A 12,525-nucleotide genomic window follows, 5' to 3' on the forward strand; every position below is an offset into this window, starting at 1 on the left:
ATGACGATCCTGTGGACGTGGAGGCATAAATTATACGAGGTTTTTTTCGCCGGGAGAGAGTTATAAGACCACGTATTGATATCTTTTCATTTCCTAATGATTATTTGAAAAAGCGTTATCAGTTTTCAAAAGAATCGTTCATTTACTTAACATCTCTTGAAACCGCACATTGCAAATGTCACAAACCCAAACCGCGGGTCTGCGCTTAGCACAGAAAACATTCTGTACACAGCGCTTCGGTTTTTTGCGTCAGGGCATTTTTTGTGCAATATGGGCGACGCAGAGCATGTAGGAAAGGCAACTGTGTGTAAAGCCGTTCGCACAGTATGTCTGGTACTTAACGCTTCTTACACACGTTTGTACAGTTCCCTGTCCATAAAGCTCTGCGTGTTATTGAAGAGGAATTCCACAGAGTGGTAGGTTTGTCCTTTGTAGTAAAATCTATGATGCATATTTAATATGTAGTCATACTATTTATATCTATAGCCTACATGTATTCATCCTGCACACACACACACTTGATACTTCCATATATGACTTTCTATTTCAGGGTTTCCAAATGTAATTTGTAATACATGTATAGTGACAATAAAAGGCATTCATTCATTCATTCATTCATAATTGGGTGCATTGATGGCACCTACATTCCTATTAAAGGTCCTTCAATAAATGAGGGAGACTATGTTGATAGATAGATAGATAGATAGATAGATAGATAGATAGATAGATAGATAGATAGATAGATGTCTTTATTGTCACGATACAAGTACAGCGAGATAGCGTAGGAAATCTATTCATAGTATCAATGTGCAGGTAACTTGATTTTGTATCCTTAATTTTTTGCCTTGTTAAAATCATCAAACTCATTACTTTTTTCCACTAACTATAGGTAATCATTACAGGACAGTACAATGCTGGTTACCACTGGTTGCCCTCAGATGGGGTGAGGGGAGGTGGTGGTGGGCCCCCGCCAGTTAGACGGGCTTCAGCCTTTTTTCTATTAGCTACATGACAGAAGGAATATACTAAATCGTGTTTAATAAATAGTTAAGTGATCGTGTAATCAATTACCTTTTTGCAGAATGTTTTTGTGTTTCATTTTGACTTGGCTCAAAGTTCTTCTGGCTCCAGAAGGATTACACCTTATTAAATAAGAAACCATATATTCCTAGTCGATACACATTGTTATTTTAACCTAAAGAAATGAATGGCAGGAAAAGTAAATGCTTTCATAGTGATTTAACAGTCAAAAGGATACGGAAGGGTTACGTGTTTAATTATTTTTCATTATAATAAAAGGGGAGGCGATGTCAAATTTGCAATTTAATACACACGCATTTACTCTGTCCGTTATTTTTTGCCAAGCCAACTCTTTCTTTAGCCGATGCAGCCGTATTGCTTTTTTTCATTATTATTGGCTTGAATTCCTCATATGCGTGCATTAAAACTTCCAACTCCGCCTCTGTGAAGTATGCCGCTCTCTTTTTTTCACTTTGATTTTCCATTCTGACTCGTGAAATCGGCGATCAATTGAAAACGTCTTTATTTATGCACGGTGCACGCGCCTTAACTCTGGGTAACCAATAGGAGGTTGATTGAACTTACTCTTCTCAGGTGTTTTGGAACCGACATACTCATGGTATGCGGGTTTGGCGTATATCAACCCAGAGGTTAAGATTTACCAAATGGTAAGTTAACCAAGCTTTCTGGAATACCCCCCAGGGGTAGGCAACCCTAGATTCACACTGGCACGCGGAGGAATTTCGGGTGGCACGCTGACGATGATCACAATAGAAACCTACCGCGGGACCCAACGCACCGAGTGCGGTGCGGGACAAGATTTGATGGGTGAATGCGGGTGCGGGCGGTAAGGTCCTCATGTATGTGCGGGTTGCGGGAGAATAGAATTAATCGCGGGACTCTCGCAAAATGGAATTATCTTAAAATTATTTTTTTTAAAACAAGTAGGCCTCTATTATTTATCTACTGCACAAAAGCAACAAGAACGACTAAATTAAAGGCTAACGCTCTGAAGCAGTATTAGGCTAAATGCTTTTCTGTTTGACCACTTGAGAAATCAACCTTTATTATTATTTTGTTTCATTTTAATATTATTAGCCTATTTCTATGTTCTGAAAAGCTTCTCGTTTGTGTCCATGTTCATCATTCTATTTAATTAAACTCAAATAAAACGAAACATATTTGTTTATTTTCCGTTTCTTTTTTATATACACTCAAAAGGGAAGCAAAGTGAAACAAATAACAGAGTAGCGGGAAGAAGTGGTAAAAATAAAACTACTTATATGTTTACCTGCGGGATTTTGCGGGCGGGAGCGAGACAAAACTTGAATACTGCTGGCGGGAGCTGGAGAAAATAATATATATTTTTTTGCGGGAGCGGGACAGAATCTTGCGGGAGCGGGCAGGAGCGGGGCTGAAAAAATTCTCTAGATCACAACCCTAATTATTAAACACATACAATTTTTCAGACGTCTTCTATGATGTTGAAATGTCATTGGCTGTTGCTTGGCGCGCCTGCTGCTTTGGTTTGACTACTCGATGGTAGCCCCCCCCCCGTCGTTAACATGGCACGCAGACTAACAAGAAAATATATAATTGGCACTCCATGTCAAAAAGGTTGCCGACCCCTGTACTACACCATTTAGTTTGGGAAAAAAAACATGAATATTAAATAAAATGCAATAAGTTTGCTCCTATCAATTGGAGAACTCAAAATTACTATATACATTTGCAATCTTATTATGGTAGGACTGCACCACTTAGGTTGGGAAAATGTGGCTTAGTTTATTGTTAAAGGGATTTTATTGGCAATAAAATTCAATAACTTTCTTACTATCTACTGTAGTTCCACCAAAATCACTACACACATCTAGGGTATCATCATGGTCATACTACAACACTTAGTTTGGGGAAATTTACCTTAGTCTGTTTTTAATTTTTTTTTTTTTTATTAGGAATAACTTTCAATAACTTTGTGACAGTTAAGTGTAGTGTCACCAAAATCACTACACACTTCTACAGTCTCATTATGGTCGTACTACACCCCTTAGTTTGGTGAAATGTACCTTAGTCTGTTTTTAATGATTTTTTATTAGGAATGACATTTAATAACTTTCTTACTATAAAGCAGGGGTCGGCAACCTTTTTGACATGGAGTGCCAATTATATATTTTCTTGTTAGTCCGCGTGCCATGTTACAGTTTTTCTCCATTGGTTTTGAGAATTACATTCTCAAAACTCTAAGATCATTTGGCAAAACACTCTTACAGTTTAGCACAATACTATAGCTCACCTGCAAAAGCTCATATCTCTTCCAAAACTGTTCACTCAGGCTTCAATCTAAATCCCTTTCTCATTTAAACAGTCAGTGTCTCCAAAATGGCAAAGATCCTTCTCAATAGCTTTGGCTCATTTCTCGACACAGATCGGACATTCTCATCATTCTTGGTGCTTTTGTCAAAATAAACCTGGATGGTTGATCACAACAACATGGTTCACCTGCAAAAGCTCATATCTCTCCTAAAACAGTTCACTCATGTGTCAAAACTACATTTCTTTCTAATCTGAATAGTCAGTGCCCCCAAAATGCATCGTCCCTTTGGCATTGTGTGAGTACTGCCATACAAAATGTTTAGATGTTTTGTCACTATGGCAGAGGACCAACAATATACAACAGAAAAGAGTAGCCTCCAAGGTTTGACATCACAGATTGCACTCACACTACCAAGGAAATTATAACCATTTTTTATTCACACGCAAAAAAAGTTTCATACATATGTAAAAAGAAAATGTACATTACAGTAATAAATTGTATAAACACAAAATCAAAAAACAAGGACTTATTCAGTGGTCGCTGTACTCATTCTCCCGCTCTTGTCCACTGTCTTCACCCTCCTGATTATTTACACGCTGTTGTCCGTCTGGCCACAGATTCTCGTCCACATCACAGCGGATACTTTCTCTTGCAATGCAACGAGGGAAGAAACAGCGTGCATGCCGCAACCATCCCCTGCATTGATCTCCTGTAATGTCGTCACATGCTGCGTCCATAGCATGGAGCAGGGACGGCTGATCCTGAGCATGATGCTCATACACTCTCCACCTCCAAGCAGAGAAAAGCTCCTCTATCGGATTGAGGAAAGGAGAGTAAGGTGGTAGGAACTCCATGACCATCCTTGGATGCGTTGCAAACCAGCCCCTAATGAGTGGGCTATGGTGGAAATTGACATTGTCCCACACAATTACATAAATGGGTAGGTGAGGCCCTATGAGACCTCTCTCATTTTCTGGGATAACATCGGTATAAAGGCGATCCAAGAAGATGAGGAGCTTGTGTGTGTTGTATGGGCCAAGACTGGGGATGTGAGTGGCCACACCATTCTCAGATATGGCAGCACACATTGTTAAATTGCCCCCTCGCTGGCCTGGGACATCCACCGTGGCCCGCTGACCAATGATGTTACGGCCACGTCTGCGGCCCTTGGCCAGGTTGAAATCAAATTTTCCAAGAAATTCATATATGATGTTCATGGTATTATGTTCTTGACTAATTTTGACATTTGAACAGACTATTGTGCATGTGATGACTTACACGATGAAATCATGCTGACATGTTTTGGAGAGAACAACCATTAGACTGAAAATCAGCTAATCAGTTTAGATCAGCAAGATCTATTTATTTGGAAAATGTGCCAAATGTGGGCTCATTGTGCTAACTGCAGGCTACTTGTACTTAATCATTTGCAAAGATGCACTGAGACACTTGAGACATGTACTAAGGCATTTGCAATTTGATGAAATCAATGAGAAATGCCATTCTGTTGTGAACAATTGCAAGGTGGTTTGGAGATTTGTCCATGTTATTTTGAGAATGTCATTTCTGTTTCAAGAAATGAGCCAAACCAATGGAGAAGTCAAGTAATTCTCCTGAAGACCTGACCCAGATTTCAGGATGACATGCAGTAATAAACACTGTAGCTAGAATGATTTTTTGTTATAGAATATATGTGTCACGCCCACGGGGGCAGATCGGACAGGTGCAGGGCATCAGGGACTGATTACCTCCTCAATATAAGGAGAGCACCTCTCGCAAACAAACCGCGAAGAATTGCGCTAATGAACAGCCTTACTGAGCGTTATTCTGTCTTCTGTCTCCCTTTGCTCCCATCCCTTGCCTGTCTGCCTATAGTAAAATCCTTACCTCTTGTTCCTTGCCTCCTTAGTCCAGCTCCCGTCCTTGACCCACCTGTCCTGCTGAGCCCTGCTCCCCCTGTCGTCCAGCCCGCCTGTTCCCCAGTCTTGTGTGTGCCTGTTGGACTGACTCATCGGCTTTCAACCCTCACTCCCGTTTTACGACCACGATTACCGCTTGCCGTCTCTGGACTTGTTTGCCTTATTAAAGCTCTGTTACCCCGTACTTCTGGATCCTTGTCTCCCTTATCTACCCGGTGTGACAATATGTCATTATGTAGTCTAATTAAATAAGAATGTTGGATATTTATGTAGACTCTATAAATAAGAACATATACAGGTGAAACTAATATATGAAGCCATAATCAATATATAATCATAATCAATATAACAAATAAAGGCTTGAAATATCTCGCTTTGCATGTAATGAGTCTATATCATATATTAGTTTCACCTTTTAAGTTGAATTACTGAAATAAATGAACTTTTGCACAATATTCTAATTTTTCGGCTTTCACCTGTAATATCTTCAAGGTCCTGGCTTGTGACCAGTGCCAAAAAGTTGGAAAACCTTTGGCTGCTGTGCAATCACTGCAGTGTATTAAAGTAAATCAATAGCATTTTAGTAGAAAATAGTAATGCATACATTATACAAATGTGATTCTTTTTTCATTGACAGGTGTCTGGTGTCTGGGAGCTAATTGGAATCGATCTAACTGGACCTCTTCCAAAAACGTCTAGTGGCTTCCAGTACATTCTCACTGCAACATTCAATTTTTCAAAATGGGCTGAGGCTTTTCCATTAAAAAGTAAATGTGCAGCTTAGGTAGCTCAACAGTTGTGCTTAATGATATACTGTATAGACATAGCGGCCCAAAAAGAATTTTGTCAGATCAAGGAAGAGAATTTGTGAACAAAGTAAGTGTTAAGTTTACTTTTCCATAAGTAAAGGTCAACCATTTGCCACAGTGTGCCAAGTGGCTGCCAAGCCAAAGATTTTGTGTGATTGTGTTTAAGAAACTATTTTCTTTTATTCTTTGAAGCTCAACTCTAGTCTTTGCAGCTTACTGAAAATTAATAGGAGTGTCACAGCAGCGTATCACCCACAGGTAAATGGCCTTGATGAAAAGACAAATGACAACATAAAAAGGTATGCTTTATTTGTATGTAACATTTCAATAGCTTTTAAAACATTGTCACTATTGTGTGTGTTTTCTTATGTCTACATTTTGAGCCCACAGAAAATGAGTCAGCAGTCAACAGAATGACTGGGACGTGTATCTGGATGCTACACTGTTTTCTTTGAGGTCTAAGGTCCACACTACAACCAAATACACGCCATTTCTTTTAATGTATGGGAGAGAAGCAACTTATCCTTCTGAAGTTCCTGTTGAAGTGCCGGTAAGTGTTTAAAGAATTCTGTCTATCCAGCTACTATGATTATACATAAATTAAATGTCATCTTACAGTTTTTTACAGACGCTAGGACACATTTCTCAATACTTAAGTCACTTTTGCAAAACTCTTCACACAGTGAGCACAACAGAAGTCTATGTGGGCTAAACTGAGGATCAATTATCATTGATGACTCTGATGACTACATCTCTCAAATTTCATGAATTTCATGACTTTTCTCACTCAGACACAACAACTGCCAAAAATCTTTGTACATACAGGACATTTTGCACGTGCTTACATACTATTTTCAAAACTGTTACAGTTTTTTACAGACACTAGGACACATTTCTCAATACTTAGGTCTCTTTTGCAAAACTCTTCACACAATTCTCCTAACCGATGTTCAGCTTGGCAAAGCAGTTCATTTCACATTCAAAATGCACTATGTCACGTCCGGGTAGCGAGCTGGCGGTCAAGCAGGCAAGCGGAGCCGTGTATCAGGACAAACGGGGGTTTATTCGACTAACAGGCGGGTAACGGAGGCGGTACATCGAACATGACATTACATCACAATGACAAATCTAGGGTACACTGACTGAGACTAGGACTAAATACATGAGACTAGGCAAACGTAACAGGCAACAGGTGAGATACATCAAGTGTCGACAGGAGGTAATGAGGGGGCGTGGCACACACACGAGGAGCGTTCGGAGCTGAACGTGACAGAACCCCCCCCCAAAGGCGGGCACACCGGGCGCGCCCGAGGGGAGGCGATGGACGAGACGAGGGGCAGGAACTGAAAAACAAAAAGCAAGACATCAACGAGGAAGAGGGAACAAGACAGAAGCACAAAACAGGCACAGGGGCAAAACCCACGACAAAACCCCACACAAGACCGGATACGCGGACAGACAGACAGAGAAGGGAGACACGGAGGAAGCACCCACAGGCGACACGAAGGGGCCAGGAGTGCACGGAGGAGGAGAAACAGGCGGGACGAAGAAAGGAGGAGCAGACAGGGGAGACCAGACAGGCACGGAAGGGGGACAAAGGGACGTCAGACGGTGCCGCGGGCAGAGCGAATGTGCTGCCATCAGGGGGTGCTGCAGGAGGAGTGGCGGCAGCAGGCCGCAGACGGAGCAGCTGCCTCAGGGTTTCTTCCACCTGGGCTAGCTGTTGGAGTGGGGAATCAGGGGCTGCCGTGGCAAACTCCCTGCGGAGTTGCTCCAGGAGCGGAGCTGCCTCCAGGGAGTCTTTTATGGCGGGTTCGCCAACCACCCGCCAGTACTGTTCCTGCAGGAGGTGAAACCTGCTGCCATCCTCCAGACAGGGCTGTGGCTCAGGAACCCTGTGGGATGCTGCAGCAGGCACCTTGGCCATGTGGCCAGCAGGGGGCGCCGCCAACACGTGGCCAGCAGGGGGCGCCTCGGCGGGCGGCGCCAACACGTGGTCAGCAGGGGGCACCTCGGCGGGCACCTCAGACACATGGTCAGCAGGGGGCGCCTCGGCGGGCGCCACCGTCACGCGGCCAGCAGGGGGCGCCGCCTTCACGCGGCCAGCCGGGGGCGCCTCGGCGGGCACCTCAGACACATGGCCAGCAGGGGGCGCAGCCGTGGACACCTCGGGCGGTGTCGCAGGGACCGCCGGCAGAGCAGGCGGGTCAGGCAGGACAAGCGTTGCCGCTGGCGAAGCGGCGGCAGCTGCAGGCGGTGCCGCGGGCAGAGCGGCGGCAGCAGCAGGCGGTGCCGCGGGCAGAGCGGCAGCAGCAGCAGCAGCAGGCGGTGCTGCGGGCAGAGTGGCGAGGCGAGCTGGCGGTCAAGCAGGCAAGCGGAGCCGTGTATCAGGACAAACGGGGGTTTATTCGACTAACAGGCGGGTAACGGAGGCGGTACATCGAACATGACATTACATCACAATGACAAATCTAGGGTACACTGACTGAGACTAGGACTAAATACATGAGACTAGGCAAACGTAACAGGCAACAGGTGAGATACATCAAGTGTCGACAGGAGGTAATGAGGGGGCGTGGCACACACACGAGGAGCGTTCGGAGCTGAACGTGACAGAACCCCCCCCCAAAGGCGGGCACACCGGGCGCGCCCGAGGGGAGGCGATGGACGAGACGAGGGGCAGGAACTGAAAAACAAAAAGCAAGACATCAACGAGGAAGAGGGAACAAGACAGAAGCACAAAACAGGCACAGGGGCAAAACCCACGACAAAACCCCACACAAGACCGGATACGCGGACAGACAGACAGAGAAGGGAGACACGGAGGAAGCACCCACAGGCGACACGAAGGGGCCAGGAGTGCACGGAGGAGGAGAAACAGGCGGGACGAAGAAAGGAGGAGCAGACAGGGGAGACCAGACAGGCACGGAAGGGGGACAAAGGGACGTCAGACGGTGCCGCGGGCAGAGCGAATGTGCTGCCATCAGGGGGCGCTGCAGGAGGAGTGGCGGCAGCAGGCCGCAGACGGAGCAGCTGCCTCAGGGTTTCTTCCACCTGGGCTAGCTGTTGGAGTGGGGAATCAGGGGCTGCCGTGGCAAACTCCCTGCGGAGTTGCTCCAGGAGCGGAGCTGCCTCCAGGGAGTCTTTTATGGCGGGTTCGCCAACCACCCGCCAGTACTGTTCCTGCAGGAGGTGAAACCTGCTGCCATCCTCCAGACAGGGCTGTGGCTCAGGAACCCTGTGGGATGCTGCAGCAGGCACCTTGGCCATGTGGCCAGCAGGGGGCGCCGCCAACACGTGGCCAGCAGGGGGCGCCTCGGCGGGCGGCGCCAACACGTGGTCAGCAGGGGGCACCTCGGCGGGCACCTCAGACACATGGTCAGCAGGGGGCGCCTCGGCGGGCGCCACCGTCACGCGGCCAGCAGGGGGCGCCGCCTTCACGCGGCCAGCCGGGGGCGCCTCGGCGGGCACCTCAGACACATGGCCAGCAAGGGGCGCAGCCGTGGACACCTCGGGCGGTGTCGCAGGGACCGCCGGCAGAGCAGGCGGGTCAGGCAGGACAAGCGTTGCCGCTGGCGAAGCGGCGGCAGCTGCAGGCGGTGCCGCGGGCAGAGCGGCGGCAGCAGCAGGCGGTGCCGCGGGCAGAGCGGCAACAGCAGCAGCAGCAGGCGGTGCTGCGGGCAGAGTGGCGAGAGCAGCAGAAGCAGGCGCTGTTTGCAGGTCCGGAGTCTGCGGGTCCGGATCCGGTGCGCCTGGGACTACCCCTTTAAGAGCTTTAGGGACCCGGGGAATTGCGTCTCTCACGGTGCTGATCCCTCTTCCGGGTAGGCGTTCTGGCCGGTAAGCACAAGCCTCCCAGGCGGGGAGCAGAGAGCAAGCTCCCAGGAAGAGCATTGGGGCTTCTTCCGCTGGTTCTCTGCTCCGCTTCTCCCGGCTGCTTGTCAGGCGCTGGCTCAAGCGGCGAAGGCATTTGCGTGCCCTTCGGAGGGGATAGTCCTGTCCGGGCGGGCGCTCCTCCTCAAGGAGATCCGCGCCCCGGTTAGCCAGAGCCAGGGCTACGGAATCCTCCCGGACCTCGGGCTGGGACCGCCAGTGCACAAACTCTTGCAGCAGACCGAGCCGTTGGTGCTCGGTCTGCCACTTTGTGCTTTCTTGGAGATTTGTCATTCTGTCACGTCCGGGTAGGGAGCTGGCGGTCAAGCAGGCAAGCGGAGCCGTGTATCAGGACAAATGGGGGTTTATTCGACTAACAGGCGGGTAACGGAGGCGGTACATCGAACATGACATTACATCACAATGACAAATCTAGGGTACACTGACTGAGACTAGGACTAAATACATGAGACTAGGCAAACGTAACAGGCAACAGGTGAGATACATCAGGTGTCGACAGGAGGTAATGAGGGTGCATGGCACACACACGAGGAGCGTTCGGAGCTGAACGTGACACACTACAACTACCAAAACACTTTATTCAGGTCTCAAATAAACTCATTCTTCCAGAACACTAGCAAAGGTTGACAGCCGACAAACACACTTTGTCACCCACAAAACAATGACCTAAAAAACACTAACAACATGTAGCATTACACAGTGTTTTCTTGTGTAAAACAAGGACACATCTCTGTTTATAATTGCAATATATGTTACTGGAATTAATTAGACATGATGCAGAATTCGTCAATATTTGTTTATTTATTTTTATTTTAAGTAATTCCAAAATACAAGAATTTGTATACACACCATCCACTGATACAGATACAATAGTAATGCTAATCTACTCGGTCTTCTCCATTTGGCCACAGGTTCTCATCCACATCACATCTTATGTCATCTAGGGCAATACACCTAGGAAAGAATCTTCTGGCATGCCTGATCCATCCCTGGCAATCTTCTGCTGATATGTCCAGGCATCCAGCATTCATTGCATCCAAGAGGGACATTTGATCATGTGGATGATGGTCGTAAACCTTCCACCGCCATGAGGAAAAGAATTCCTCTATGGGGTTGAGGAATGGAGAGTAAGGTGGGAGGAAAAGTGACTCCATTCTGGGATGGGCCGCAAACCAGTCGGTGACTGCACGGGAGTGGTGAAATGCCACATTGTCCCATACAATTATAAATGTTGGCTGATTCCTTCTCTCCGCATCCCTTTCCTCACCTAGCACAACCCATCCATAGAGATCATACAGGAACGCAAGGAGCCGTTCAGTGTTGTATGGCCCAATTAGTGGTCTGTGTAACAGCAGTCCATCAGTGGATATTGCTGCGCACATTGTGATGTTGGCACCCCTCTGGCCCGGGACATTCACTGTGGCTCTCTTCCCAATCACATTCCTCCCTCGTCGCCGTGTTTTGGCCAACTTGAAACCTGCCTCATACACAAAGATGAAAATGTGGTGTGTTTGCCTGCCTTCAATCTCCATGACTCTCTAAAATAAATCCACAAGGCAACAGAAGCTGTTACAGTAGTAAATTTGTAAAAATTGTCTTTGTGTGTGTTTGGTTTTGTTCAAAAACAGTTCTGTATTTTATTGTTCCTCTCAAAAGGCACAGTGTACAACTGTTTCATCCTGACCTGATGATATTTCAGGACTCTAGAAATTGTTGTTATGCTTACACTGTGAATATTTGCAAAAGTAACGTTGTCTGCCAAGACTCTGTGTCTAATCTCAGTGAGTTTTATCCCATTGTTTCTGATGACCATATCAACAATGGCAGTTTCCTGCACATCCTTCCTCTCCCTCCTGTGTGAGGTAACCGTTGAGTCCTAAGCAGAAATGCAAAAACAATTACACAAAAGTTTATTTACTTCTGAAATGTGCAACTGAGTCAAATGCCCTTGCAGAATACAAGTTACCTGTTGGTTTGCTGGAAAACTCTAACAATAGATGCCACTGTAGAGCATTGCAGAATTGGCTGCACTCTCTGACCAGCCTCTCTCATTGAGAGACCATGATTTACTACATGATCAATTACAGTAGCTCTGATCTCATCTGAGACTACAGCTCTTGATCTTCCTCTTATTCTTCTTCCACCACGCATACGTATTCCTCGCCCTCTCCCAGCCACTCTTCTTCCTCTTTCAGCCACTTCTCTATTTCTGGCTGGGTCCATGTTTACATCACAATACAAACCTATTCAGCAGTTGTCTCCTTTTGTAATGAAATTGAAAGAGTAACACCTGTGTAGATGTTCATCTACAATGAGAATCAGCTGTGGCTGGTTAAACTGCATTTTTAGATTTAAAATATGTTTCAATAAAATATTGCTGTTGAATTTTGCTGTCATACAGTTTTGCATTATGTTATTGTTTTGAACATAAGTTTAACAGTTTTGAAAATAGTATGTAAGCACGTGCAAAATGTCCTGTATGTACAAAGATTTTTGGCAGTTGTTGTGTCTGAGTGAGAAAAGAATTCATGAAATTTGAGAGATGTAGTCACTGAATGCATTTTGTGCC

The 12,525-nt window shown here is 46.1% G+C and overlaps 1 long non-coding RNA gene across 1 annotated transcript; it reads left to right on the forward strand.

Annotated features, from left to right (window-relative positions):
• The first annotated feature begins 331 nt into the window (after window positions 1–331).
• Window positions 332–12,186, forward strand: LOC111842471 (uncharacterized). The gene is made up of 5 exons (XR_011993033.1): window positions 332–416; window positions 5,891–6,129; window positions 6,321–6,361; window positions 6,453–6,612; window positions 10,868–12,186. It is a non-coding gene; the product is annotated as an uncharacterized lncRNA (long non-coding RNA).
• The last annotated feature ends 339 nt before the right edge of the window (window positions 12,187–12,525 follow it).

The sequence above is a fragment of the Paramormyrops kingsleyae genome, chromosome 9, assembly GCF_048594095.1.
Source record: "Paramormyrops kingsleyae isolate MSU_618 chromosome 9, PKINGS_0.4, whole genome shotgun sequence".
In the NCBI taxonomy this organism is placed as follows: domain Eukaryota; kingdom Metazoa; phylum Chordata; class Actinopteri; order Osteoglossiformes; family Mormyridae; genus Paramormyrops; species Paramormyrops kingsleyae.